General features: G+C 47.0%; 1 long non-coding RNA gene across 1 annotated transcript; it reads right to left on the bottom strand.

The window, feature by feature from the left end:
* Positions 1-4139: 4139 nt before the first annotated feature.
* On the bottom strand, positions 4140-13836 carry LOC135969588 (uncharacterized). Its single transcript, XR_010584852.1, has 2 exons — positions 11232-13836; positions 4140-4643 (listed from the first exon to the last, which is right to left on the bottom strand). It is a non-coding gene; the product is annotated as an uncharacterized lncRNA (long non-coding RNA).
* Between the last annotated feature and the right edge of the window lie 162 nt (positions 13837-13998).

Below are 13998 nucleotides of genomic sequence, written 5' to 3'. Positions count from 1 at the left end.
ATAACTTCGATGGGAGAATGTTTGGCCAAATGCAATGGCCTGAGGCCGGAAAATGCCAGTTTGCATCTCCAGTGCAGACAGGTAGGGAGGAGGTGCAAGAGATTTAGCAAGATAAAGACTTGGACCCAGAGGAAAAGAAAAACACACACATCCACAGGCACACACGCTCCTTGTGGAAAATTAGACTTCACTTCCACCTCTTGAGGTGGGAATTGTAATCTTACCTAAATTGCAGAGACGAGGCTACAGTCGTATTACACAAAGCTGTCTCTATCAGTGAAGGGTGGTCTCTTGGGAATGAACTATTTTGACAGCCATTGCATGTCCAGAATTCATGATGTGAGCAGTTTTCCTAAAAGAGGCAACTTGGCCTGTTGGGATCAGAACTGTTGCTTATTTGATTGTTTTCCTTTTGGTCTCAGATCCTGGAGTCTCAGTGTCAGCTGGAGACTGAAAACTGCAGCCTGCAGGGAGAGATGGGGCAGGGGTGACCCTGAGGGCCTCTGAGTCCTGGCTCCAGGTGTCCCATTGGTCAGCCCTTCCTGTGCTTGGCTCTGCAAGCCAATCCATTCTCTGTGATTGCTTGAAATTTGTAGAAAAGAAAAAGAATAAGGCTTTGTCATCACGGTGAGCTTGAATAAAATATTTCTCACTTCTGGACCTCGGGTTTCTCACTTGTTAAGAGGATGGGAGTGAGAGACTAAGCAAACCCTCAGGTTCTTAAAATTTCCTGATTTAATTGATCTGGGAAAGGGATCCTTTCCACCATTTTGGTTTAGGAATATTTTATGGGGCCCAGGGTGCAGCGGTTCCTTGAGTTCCTCAGTGAAGGACCACAGTGGCTTCGTGGTTGGGGTGGCAGTTCACCGGAGCAGCGAAGACTGCTGGGTAGAGACTATGGGCTGCTTTTCAGAACCAAAGGCTTCACCTATTTGAAACTTGTATTATGGAGGCATGTTACAGAGGAAAGAGCCCAAGACTTAGAATAATTGTCCTAGATTAGAGTCTAGCCACTAAACTAACTCTCTGAGATTGTGGCCAGGGCACACCCGAATTTGGGGGCTCAGTTTACTTGTGGGTGAAGTGAATAGGGGAGACAGACTCCCAGGAGGCTCCATGGTCCATGCTCCCTGGTGTATCCACCCTTGTGGGATCCCTTCCCTCCAGTGTGGGCAGCACCTGTGACTTGTTTCTAACCAACAGAATATGGCAATGGTGGCGAAGTCCGTGTCATTATATTAATATATTCCAGCAGACCTGAACGCCCGTCTTACCAGCTGACTATTGCTGTCAACTGTCTCCCTTGCTGGTTTTGATGGAGTAAGCTGCCATAGAGAGAGGTCCTGGAGAGGAACTGAGGGTGGCCTCTGGCTGAGGCCCCACAAGGAGCTGAGGCCCTCAGACCAACAACCCTCAAGGAACTGAATTCTGTCAACATCCACATGAATTTGGAAGCAGAGCCTTCCCCGGTCAAGCTGCAGATGAGACCCCCAGCCCTGACTGACTCCTGGATTCAAGCATTGTAAGAGAACCTAAAACAGAGGAATCAATTAAACTGTGCCTGGACTCCCGACCCACAGGAACTGGGAAATAATAAATGTGCTGTTTAAAAGTATTAAGTTTGTGGTAATTTGTTATGCAGCAATAGATAAGAGCATGACAATACTCTTCTTATGATATCAGCATTACACATGTAACAAAACCCACTCCATTATAACATACACAAACACATTGTAAACTGTTACTGTGCTGGGTTGAGAATTATTCATCTTTCTAGAACTCCTAGGGTACTTGTTCTGTATTTAAATTCTCATTTAATCAGGACTCATTTCCAGGCTTCTTCCTGCTGATTGTAAACACCACGTTCACACACACAGATCCACGTTCACACACACAGGTCCACACTCACACATACAGGTCCACGTTCACACACATACAACCACACTCACACACACAGATACACACTCACACACACACAGGCCCACATTCACACACACAGATACACACACACACATATTCACACTCACACACACAGATCCACACTCACACACACACAGGCCCACACTCACACACACAGATACACACACACACACATTCACACACATACAGATCCACACTCACACACACACAGGCCCACACTCACACACACAGATACACACACACACACATTCACACTCACACACACAGATCCACACTCACACACACACAGGCCCACACTCACACACACAGATCCACACACACAGAGCCACACTCACACACACAGATCCACACTCACACGCACCGCCCCCCCCCCCCACACACACAGAGGTCCACGTTCACACACACAGAGCCACACACACACACAGGCCCACACTCACACACAGATCCACACTCACACACACAGGTCCACACTCACAGACACAGATCCACTCTCACACACACACAGATCCACACTCACACACACAAGTCCACACTCACACATAGGTCCACGTTCACACACAGATCCGCACTCACACACACAGGTCCACGTACACAGATCCATGCTCACACACAGGCCCACACTCACACACACAAATCCACACTTACACACACAGGTCCACACTCACACACATGGATCCACACTCACAGACACAGATCCACACTCACACACACAGGTCCATGTTCACACACACAAGTCCACACTCACACAGGTCCACGTTCACACACACACAGGTCCACGCTCACACACACAAGTTGTCGTTCACACACACTGGTCCTGCATCTCGCTGAATTTAATTAAGGATCAGCCTGAAATGAAATGGCTCCAGCAGGGAAGCGGATGCCTCTGAGACAGAATATTCTGAGGACAGGAGGCAAGAGGCTTTGGTGTTATTTGGTACTGTTGGTCCTGATAGTCAGGATCAAGCAGAAGAATATGAATGAATGAAGCCTGAGGAAAAATTAGTCTAGCAAGGGGAGCCCGATTTCTGTGCTGAAACATATGGCCACCTACAACCAGCAAAGATATTGGACTTCTTTTTACATACAGAGGTGCCCAGACCAAGTATAAGGGCCTCAGTGAGCTGCATGTTAACATTTTGTTGCTTTCCAAGTCTGCTTTTCTGGAATCCTGACATCCTACAAATAAAATCAACATTGTGAACTGTCTCATTTTAGACATGAAAGGAAAGGACCTAAAGTCTGGCTAGTGTCTGAGGTGGTGGCTGTGGAAAGTTCCAGAGTGGTGCCAAGGAAATCTGGTTCAGCCGCATCTGCGTGAGGAAGAGTAAGTCCATGCTTCTGCCCACAGGGGTCTTCCGGGCTACTGGTGAGCTGTCACTTCCCCTTACCGGAGAGTTTGATGGGTGCTGGTGCAGCTGCCGATTTTGGAGCCAGAGGCGGCGAAGACACCCGGGAGATCAGAGCAGGGCTGGGGAGTGAGGAGGGCAGCGCCCAGTGCTTTTGAATGATGAATTCCTGCCCTTAGAGACCAAGCAGGTAGTGTCATTTCCCCCGGGCATCCCGTCCCCCCAACACCTGCTTTGTCATTAAAGGACCATCCCCCTCTGCAGAAGAAGAACTTAAAGGACAGGCATGTAAGACGTATTAAATGACAAAATGTCACCCGATAAACAAAGGCAAGGGGGCACACTGGGTTCATTGAGCCGGGGGGATTTGGGTCAACTTCACAGCGAGGGGCATCCCTGGTGACCAGCAAGAGGCGGAGCTGGGCAAGGGTTCACTGGCATTTCTTGATGAAGTGATTTCAGCTCTGAAAGTCCGGTGTGCGCGGCCCCAGCAGGAGGCCCCTGGAGTCCCAGGTTCGGGACACGGCCAAGTGTGGGGCGGTCTCCTGGCCTCAGGGCCGTGAGCAGCGAGGGCGGCAGCGAGGGCGGCCGCGGGGGCGGCGCTGGAGCCGAAGGCCGGGCCGGGAAAGCCCGAGACGCGGCCCGGGCCCGGGGTCTCGGAGGCTCGGGGGCTCCGGCGCGGGCGTGTCTCTGCCCCAGCCGCCCACAGCGGCCGCCCCGGCCCCGGGCGCAGACGAGCGGCTGCGCGGAGCCCCCTGGCCCGGGCCTGCCTTTGTGCCCCCGGCCCGCACGCCCCGCCGCGCGCCGCCTTCTGCAAGGATCACCCCCCGCCGCGGCGCTACCTGGCCCTTTGTCACCAGCTGCCACAGAATTCAGAAAATCAAATTTATTTCCCGATTGCAGCCGGGGCGCCCCTTTGTGCAGAGGGGTCTCTTTAACTGTTGAAATTCCAGCAGACATTGTGCAGCCCTTTATGGCGCCAAATAGAAGCCGCCCCGCTTCTTGCCCCGGCCCCCGCCGCCCCTCCCGGCTCCCCTGACTTCCAAGCCCCGGTGGGAACCTGGGAGGGACGCTCTTCTCTCAACAAAAACGCTCACGAGCCCGAAGACACTGGGGCTGGAGTGTCTTGCCAGCTAAAGGGGATAAATCAATGGGCATCTTGAGTTGGGGAGGGTGTATTTCCCTTCTTTTCTGGGAATGAATAGATGAATGGTGACTCCGTTTCTTACCAGCCCAGCACTGTCCGAAACTCGCCTGGACAAGTCCAATTTCATTCTTTGCAGCACCACTAGCTCCTGCGCGCTGCGGAAGACTCGGGCTGATCTGAAAGCGCCTCTCCTATTCTGGACTCTCAGGTTTTAAGTACGTCTTCCGCACCTGCAGATGAAAAACACGCGTTGCTATTATTTTCCTCGATTACGTTGACATTGCCAGAAAATGAATACAAAACATTGCCTTGCAAAGATTTTTTACCTTTTTTTTCTTTCTTTCTTTCTTTCTTTTTGTGATTGTGCTGGGAAACAAATGTATGCTTTTTATATTTTTGAGAAAAATCTAGAGTGGCCACATGTTCACAGCACGCATTCCCACACTTCTTGTCCACTCATAAAGTAATGAATAAGAGAGACGAATATGCACAAATCTACTAACCCATCAACATCAGCCCAATAATAAATGCTCCCATGAAAACAGTTACAAAGGCCATCATAATTTGTACTCTCATTATAAAATATTTAGCAGTATAACTTGAATTATATAGTCATGGAAGGAAGAAACCTGTATTCAAAGAATTAGGTCCATTAATTATAAATCATACATGCTATAAGGCTTTTGCAAGCTCTTAAGAATAATAATGCATAATACTTAGATATTTAGCACTTAGGATTTTTTTTCACTGTCTCTTTTTTTTTAATCGTGAGAATTTAAAGATGCCACTCAGTTATTCTGTGACTAAAGGAAGTGATTATAAATCAATGCCACATTTGCTGACAGACGGCATTCCTCTCTTTATACACATCTGTGTGTCTCCTCACACACAGATGTGTATAAAGAGAGACACACAGATGTGTATAAAGAGAGGCGTACATGCACACACATATGCGCGCACACACACAAGTGCTTGGCCCACTCAGCCTCCCCATAATTTCACAAAAGAGTGACTCTAATGTTTGCTGCCTTGTGGGGAGCCGGTGGGCATGGCAGTGAATTGGATACCTACACCAGAGAAGGCCTGAGAGGCGTAATCAAATAAGGGAACCACTTGAACTGAACTCCCAGCAGGAGCGGGAGGGAGGCCTTGAGAGGTTACACATAGTTTTTATCCAGCCTCGCAGGAGAGCACCAACTTCCTGCTGCTAGAAATTTGTCTGCAAATTTTTTCCTCATTCAGACAGAGAGCTGGGGTCCAGGAAACACTGGGTTGATATGATAACTTGATTAAGTCTGGGGACAGATGACACGGGAGCACCAAGTCGACTCAAAGGAACCTGTGCTCTCCTCTTTAACCTCTCCTTGGGAGCCTACAAATTATATCTATTAACGCATCAGCCCCCTGGCACTGCACAAAGACGTTGTCTGCCCAAATGTATGTCAGTCATTTGCAGGGGCCTTTGTGGAATTCCCACTACATTTTCATGTCTCTTCACTATTTGAAAAAATAAAATTTAATCTGATGGGCTAGACAAAGGCTCACAGTCTACCTCCTCCGTTTAAAATCGCTTTGAAGGTAGAAGTCAAGTTCATCAGCAAAAGTGTTCAAGAAATCCTTGAAATGGGCCCTGGGCAACTGGAGCATATCCAGGGGAGAGAAACTACAAGGAAGAAGGGTTTGGAAACCACATCCAGTGAAGCCTGGATGGAAAACCCAGGGATTTATCTGGAGAAAAGAAAACACAGAGAGGACTTGGGAGCTGAAGAAGTGCCAACGGGAAGAAGGATGAGAGTTTGCTGTGGGTCCCGGGACAGAGCCCAGGGAGAGACCAGCGTTCACCAAGTGCCAGCAAAGTGCCTGGATGAAAAGTGGGCCACGTGCTGGGGCCGCCCCTGCGGATGTGAGGAAATCAGTAGTGTGGCCACAGGTGCACGAATCACAGCTGCCTCTCCTGGTGTCTGATCCAGGAGACAGCCGGCCATTGAGAGGCTGGTAAACCTCAGCTCCAAATACTGTGGGTTTTTTAAATTTGAGGGTTAATTTAACAAACAATAAGTTTTGTGTCCACCACCCAAGTCAAGATATAGAAAATTTCTGCTACCCTTGAAAGTTCCCTTGTGCCCCCTTCCAGTCAGCCCATCATATCCCACTCAACCTCCTAGGCAATTATTGCTCTTTTTTTTAAGAGACAGATTCTCACTCTGTTCCCCAGGCTGAAGTGCAATATGAGGATCATAGCTCACTGTAACCTGGAATTCCTGGGGTCAAGTGATCCTCCTGCCTCAGCCTCCAAAGTAGCTAGGACTATAGGTGTGTACCACCACACCACCTAGTTTGTTGGTATTTTTTGTAGAGATGGAGTCTCTAACTGTTGGCCTTAAGCAATCCTCCCATCTCAGCCTTCCAAAGTGCTGAGATTCCAGAGATGAGCCACTGGACCTAGCTGGCAGTCGCTGTTCTGATTTCTATCACTCTCAATTAGTTTTGTCTGTTTTTAGAACTACCTTTAAATGGGAGAATGTACTCTTTTGTGTCTGGTTCCTTTTATTTAGATGATGCTTTTGAGATTCATCCACATTGTTTGCTCATTTTTATTGCTGAGTAGCATTCCCTAGGAGAGCTGTAACACAGTTCGTCCACTCATTTTCCTGCTGATGCGTATTTAAGTTGTTTCCAGTTTGAGGATATTAGGAATATAGCTGCTATGAACAGTCTCATAATATTATTCATTTCTGAGTCATAGGATTAGAGTATATTCCAAATGCCTTTTTTTTTTTTTTTTTTTTTTGAGACGGAGTCTTGCTCTGTCACCAGGCTGGAGTGCAGTGGCGCTGTCTCGGCTTACTGCAACCTCCACCTCCTGGATTCAAGCTATTCCCCTGCCTCAGCCTCCCGAGTAGCTGGGACTACAGGCGCCCACCACCATGTCCGGCTAATTTTTTGTATTTTTAGAAGAGACAGGGTTTCATCATGTTGGCCAGGATGGTGTCAATCTCCTGACCTCGTGATCTACCCGCCTCGGCCTCCCAAAGAGCTGGGATTACAGGCGTGAGCCACTGCGCCCGGCCCCAAATGCCATTTTAAAAAGACTGCAAAGCAAGAAAAGCCTGAGGTCATGAAAGGTGTTGCCTTCAGCCAAGACTGAGAAGAGTTTCTGGGACTTGACAGTTTCCAGCTATTGTCGTCGCCTTCCCCAGACAGCACAAGTTGCATCCTTGTTCCTCTCACCGATGGGCAGAGGGCATATACTGAGATTGATCTAGGGCGGCCTCTGGGATTCCTCATGAGCAAGAATACCCATCTTAGCAAAATGGGTATTGGCATCATTCCAGCTTACTCAGAACATGTGTATTCCCATCTATTGAGCTCCCACTATGTGCTGGGCCTTGTCGGTGAACAAGGGGCCATCGACTGAGAGAGATGAATTTGATGAGGGCCCTGTTTTTAAAGTGCTTGCAGCTGGGTGTGGTAGCTCACGCTTGTAATCCCATCGCTGTGGGAGGCTGAGGCAGGTGGATTACCTAAGGTCAGGAGTTCGAGACCAGTCTGGCCAAGAAGGTAAAACCCCATCTCTACTAAAAATACAAAAATTAGCCGGGTGTGGTGGCAAATGCCTGTAATCCCAACTACTCAAGAGGCTAAAGCCAAAGAATCACTTGAACCTGGGAGACAGGTGGCAGGTGAGCTGAGATTGCATCATTGCACTCCAGCCTGGGCGTCAGAGCAAGACTCCCTCTTAAATAAATAAATAAATAAATAAATAAATAAATAAAGTGCTTGCAAGTCTAGAAGGAGAAATTTAAAAAGCAATAAATTATGAAACCACAAGTCAGTCTTCAACAAACACTTGGGAGTCACCTGCTGTGCTGGCTCTGGGCTGGTGCTGACATGGTGGGGAGATGGCTAGACAACCACAGAAAGAAAGTGAAGGTCAGCCCTCTGAACCATGGGGAAACAGGCACAGAGTCTCCCACTCTGGGATAATGAGTCCCCTTTAGCAAAGAGGATATAAGCCCGACAGAGAGGTTGGATTTGGATTTGGAACAGGTATCCCAAACCCCAGATCTGCTATATCACTTTGGGACACAGAACTTGTCTCTGGCAGGTGTGCTCATGTGTCCTTATCACCTGGCTTCAGGTGGCACTAAAGCTTCCAAGTCAAATCAAAGCCATCAGAACAAAGAATGCTGGTGCTGGGAGGCCCTTTGGAGTTCACAGTTCGCTCCATCCCAAGTACAGATGGGGAAACGGAGACCCAAGCTAAGAGAAATTACGTTCTCAAAGTCACAGGGAAAACATGTTTGCCTCCCACTACAATTAATATTCTGCAGTGTCAGTCCATCATTTATTACAGGTTCTTATTATATAATAGAGACCTATTTATTTATGATATTAGCATTGGAGGGATAAGATTAGCACATTCACTGTAGTCTCAGCAGGTTCATCAGCCTTTGCCTGTGAGTAGCTGTTCCATTTGGAGAGATATATTTTTAATCCAGAAGTTACCTAACTTTATGATAAAGACAGTAGGCCGTGTTATGATAGAGCCTTATGTTATTATGGCTCACTCATCTTCTATATCAAGTCGTTTATTTTTCTGTTTGTTAGGCTTTTATTTTATTTTATTTTATTTTATTTTTTTATTTTTTATTTTTTTTTTTGAGACGGAGTCTCGCTCTGTCGCCCAGGCTGGAGTGCAGTGGCCGGATCTCAGCTCACTGCAAGCTCCGCCTCCCGGGTTCGGGCCATTCTCCTGTCTCAGCCTCCTGAGTAGCTGGGACTACAGGCGCCCGCCACCTCGCCCGGCTAGTTTTTTGTATTTTTTAGTAGAGACGGGGTTTCACCGTGTTAGCCAGGATGGTCTCGATCTCCTGACCTAGTGATCCGCCCGTCTCGGCCTCCCAAAGTGCTGGGATTACAGGCTTGAGCCACCGCGCCCGGCCTTATTTTATTTTATTTTTGAGATGGAGTCTCGTTCTGTTGCCCAGACTGGAGTGCAGTGCCACGATCTTGGCTCACTGCAACCTCCACCTCCTGAGTTCAAGTGATTCTCCCACTTCAGCCTCCTGAGTAGCTGGGACTACAGGCGTGCACCAACATGCCAGGCTAATTTTTTTTTTCTTTTTTTTTTTTCGGTAGAGACAGGGTTTCACCATGTTGGCCAAGCTGGTCTTGAACTCCTGACCTCAAGTGATCCACCCACCTCGGCCTCCCAAAGTGCTGGGATTATAGGCGTGAGCCACTGCTCCCAGCCTATCATTTTTTCTATACACAGGTTTGACAACTGTTTAATCATAGAAAACTGCATAAACAACTTTAGAGTAAAACTTCATTACTTTGGACTAACCCCTATAGCCTTTAAAAACACTGATGTGTATTACTGCAAAGTGAGAGAAAGTTGTGAATATATTGAATTTTCATACTACCATCTAAATGGTTGTTGCCAAATTTAATAGAAAAAAAGAATGTAGATTTATGCAAATTTGGCAGGAATTTACAAATCAGAGAAAATAAAGACAGCAATGTTCGTGGTTCCTGCTTTGTAGTTTTTTAATAGTAATAAAAATTATAAAATACTTTATACATGCACAACATTTTATGTTTTCCAAAACACCTTTATGTGCATTCTTTTACAGGAACTCCTGACAAATGACAAGATATATGCTACCTCTCTGTTGCAGATTGAGAAGGCAGAGGCTTGTTCATGATCACATAGCTAATGGGACCACTGTGATCTCCACCCACTACCCTTTGCCAAAGAGCAATATGGCACCATGTGATAGTCCCACACAGAACCCAAGAAAGCTCGAGGAAGGCATTGACACAGTGGCTCTTTTGATTGTAAGATCTGAGATCACATAATGTTTTTCAAACATATGATATTCATTTTTATAGGTCTTCTGCCAGAAACAGGGTTAGCTCCATAGTTTGTGGATTTTATTTGCTATTTAGTGTCATTCTAAGTAAAGAAAAATTCACATTTTAAATTATTAGCATGAGTTTTACAATTCATCTTTAACTTGAATAGTGCCAGTTTTAAATGCAAATATAAGAACATTTAACTCCTATGCAGAATAACCAAAATTGCAGAATTTTTATTTTGTAGTCTATATATGTATGTGTGTGTATATATATATATTTTTTTTCTTACCAGAACAGTGAAAGTGCTGTACAAAACTAACCCTGCTGTTTTTACTTCTGTTGGTAATACACACACATTTCCCTTTGTACCTTTGACTTATGATGAGGCTGAATGAGAGGGCAGGGAGCTATGGATCGTCCTAGCTCTCTCTTTCCTTCTTGTGTCATTTTTAATGGATCTGTTTTGCTAACACAAGGACATAAGGTGAGTAAGAAAGGATGTGATGGGATTCTTTGGTCAATTGTGTTTCTTAGACCTCCACTGTCTTTTTTTGTATTCTTTTTTTTTTTTTTTTGAGACGGAGTTTCGTTCTTGTTGCCCAGGCTGGAGTGCAATGGCATGATCTCGGTTCACTGCAACCTCCACCTCCTAAGTTCAAGCTACTCTCCTGCCTCAGCCTCCCAAGTAGCTGGGATTACAGGCACCCACCACCACACCCAGCTAATTTTTTGTATTTTTAGTAGAGATGGGGGTTCCACTATGTTGGCCAGGCTGGTCTCGAACTCCTGACCTCAGGCGATCCACCCATCTCGCCCTCCCAAAGTGGTGGGATTACAGGCATGAGCCACTGCACCCGGCTCTTTTGTATTCTTTTGCTCTGGTTTGCAAGGAGTGCATGGCTTCTCAGGGCCATCGGTGCCCACTTACTCAGGTGTGGGCAGAGCATGCTTACCTCCCTGAGTGTCGAGGAACTCCTGGGCATCATGGGCCCACTGGACTCCTGGACTCCTGGGCATGGAGAATGCTCTGTATGAATGGCATAGCGAGGAACTGCAGTGGCATGACTCGCCTCTCCTCCACCGTCTCATTGGGCTTCACTTACAAAAAAGAAGTTCAAAGATGAAATTATCAGAATGTCAAGACAGTGACAGAAGGGCACTAAGCCAAGCACATGACCCTTCTCAGCACAGAGTCCTCTATAACAGAACTTCAGGGCCACATGGCAAAGTCAGCGTTGAGTATTCCTAGTCTAGAGGCTATAAGAGTACAGACGTGTCTCTCAGGCCCCAGGCTGGAATTCGAACTTCTAGACGAATTCCAGGGTGGAGCACCTTCCTCACAACATCCGTAGAATGGATGAGGCTCAGTGAAGCATAGTCCCAGAGGGAAGATGGAACTCCCAGTACTGCCCTACCTGAGAGCCATGTGTCTGTAGCTGTGTGACTTGAGGATGAGGAAGGAAAGGGGGGACAGTAGAAATCCGCCGGGCACAGCCAGAGTACAGTGGAAACAGTCTTGTCAAGAAAATGCTATTATGACCAGAAATTAAAGGGGAAATCCAAAATATTATTATAACCTAGCGATGTTCTTCTTTACCCACAGAATGATGCTTTAAAGAAACTCATTACTGAAGACATGTCTCTCGAATACACATTTACACAGTCTATTTAACACAACCCCTGGAACAACTCTCCCTAACAGAGTCAGGGAAATCTAATTTCCAGTCACAGCTCTGATTCATTCTTGATGGGTGACTCTGGGCAGGCCACCTGACTTCTCTGAGCCTCAATTCTCTTCTCTGTAAAATGGGAATAATGATTCCTAATCCAGAGGTAGGGTCGTTGTGAGAGAATGCATGTAAAAGTGAGCTGTAAGCTGTAAATCACTGCGCACACGTGAAGGCATGTAGATTGCATTGGCACGTTGGCATCCTGTGTACAAACGTTATATATCACACACGGATGGCATCAGGAAATTCCACTCCGGGGCAGAGTGATTTACAAAGCCTGCTCAGAAGTGGAGTCAATTAAGGTCAGCTTTCTATGTTGCTAAACAACAGGGGATTCTGGGTTCAGTAACGTTGAAAGGCAGGCCCAACACACCCCTTGAAACTGGGCTTTTGAGAGGGTTCAAAGGAAGGCGAAACAAAAGCCCCTCTTTGTGATGTTTTCACTCTTCCCGCATTGTCCTCTTTCACCCTCCAAGGGCCTTCCTGTAAAGAAAGGGGCTGCTAATGTGGCGAGTGGGAGTTTGAAATTGTCCTGGGCCAACAATGTTGGCACATTCTGCCGGGCCTCATTACAGAATCATCTGAAATGCTTGAGAAGTGTTTCCCACTCATTAGCATAAATAGCAGAAAAACTCTTTCACAAACAAAGCAGGTTCCATCTGCCCCAGTATGTCCTCACCTTGACTTCAAATGGCCAGTCCCTCCCCCAACACAATACAGGGGCGCCGGCCTCCGAGGCCTCAAACACCCCACTTCAGAACAGCATTCAGCGAAATACCAACACGGTAACCTGCATGTTTATTCATTGGCCGGCCCCCTCCTTTTAATGGAGTCCCTTCCCCATTGTGGCCACTTGATTCTTTCACAGACCTAAAAGGGACAGGCAGAGAGAGGCGTCCTTTCGAAGCTGTTGGGATCCGTAGCAACCCACACCTTGTGAGTGGGTCGACTAGGCTAATTAGGTTTGTTCTGCCTTTTTGGCCCAGGCGTATTTTGTCAGGTATTCTGCTGTGAGATTAAAGAGTCATTAATCACCCAGGCCTGACGCTGACAAGGTGGCTTTTACAATGAAGTCCACTTCCCTGGTGCTGGCTGGAGCCGAGGCCGGATCTGTTTTGCATTACATTGCAGAAGAATGTAATGCGGGTTTCTTCCCAGGCGACCTCACAGGATGTCAACCTCCGGCCCGGGCCTTAAGAAGGCCGGTGCCAGGGACAGAGATAGCATCTACTTTGAAGGCAAACTGTGCTCACAGCAGCTGGGTGGAGTCTGTTGGGTTCTGGAAGGGCAACTCACAGAATAAGGGTAGAGCCTGACAGAGTCAGACCTTAGTCCCCAGCCACCCAGCCCCGCATTTTCCCAAAGAAAGCCCAGAGGCTCCGAAAGGAAGGATACTTGCCCGAGGACGCACAGCAAATCACGGTGAGAGTCAAGATTAAACCAGGGCATCTCAAGGCTGTCACACTACCACATCTGAATCCCAAACTAAGCTTTTTATAACCCTTTTCAACATAATCAATAACTGTTACAGTTGGCAATTCAGAGGTCCTTCACTCTTGAGAAAGAAGGGAAGTCAATCCCATTTGTCAAGTGCACTGTGCTATTTTGCATATAATTGATTCTATTTAAATGCCATTTTCATAAGATGACTTGTGAAAGGACTCACTCACCCTTAGTTCTCACCCAGTGCAACAGTTTTCCTGATAAGTAGGCATTACATCCCTATTTTATCTGTTTCTTTTTCTTTCTTTCTTTTTTTTTTTTTTTTTTTTTTTTTTTTGAGACAAGAGTCTCCCTCTGTCACCCAGGCTGGAGTGCAATGGCGCAATCTCAGCTCACTGCAACCTCTGCCTCCGGGTTCAAGCGATTCTCCTGCCTCAGTCTCCTGAGTAGCTGGGATTACAGTTATCCACCACCATGCCCAGAAAATTCTTGCATTTTTAGTAGAGACGGAGTTTCACCATGTTGGCCAGGCTGGTCTCAAACTCCT

The sequence above is a fragment of the Macaca fascicularis genome, chromosome 2 (genome assembly GCF_037993035.2).
Source record: "Macaca fascicularis isolate 582-1 chromosome 2, T2T-MFA8v1.1".
NCBI lineage: Eukaryota > Metazoa > Chordata > Mammalia > Primates > Cercopithecidae > Macaca > Macaca fascicularis.
This window is presented reverse-complemented; position numbering and strand designations above follow the sequence as displayed.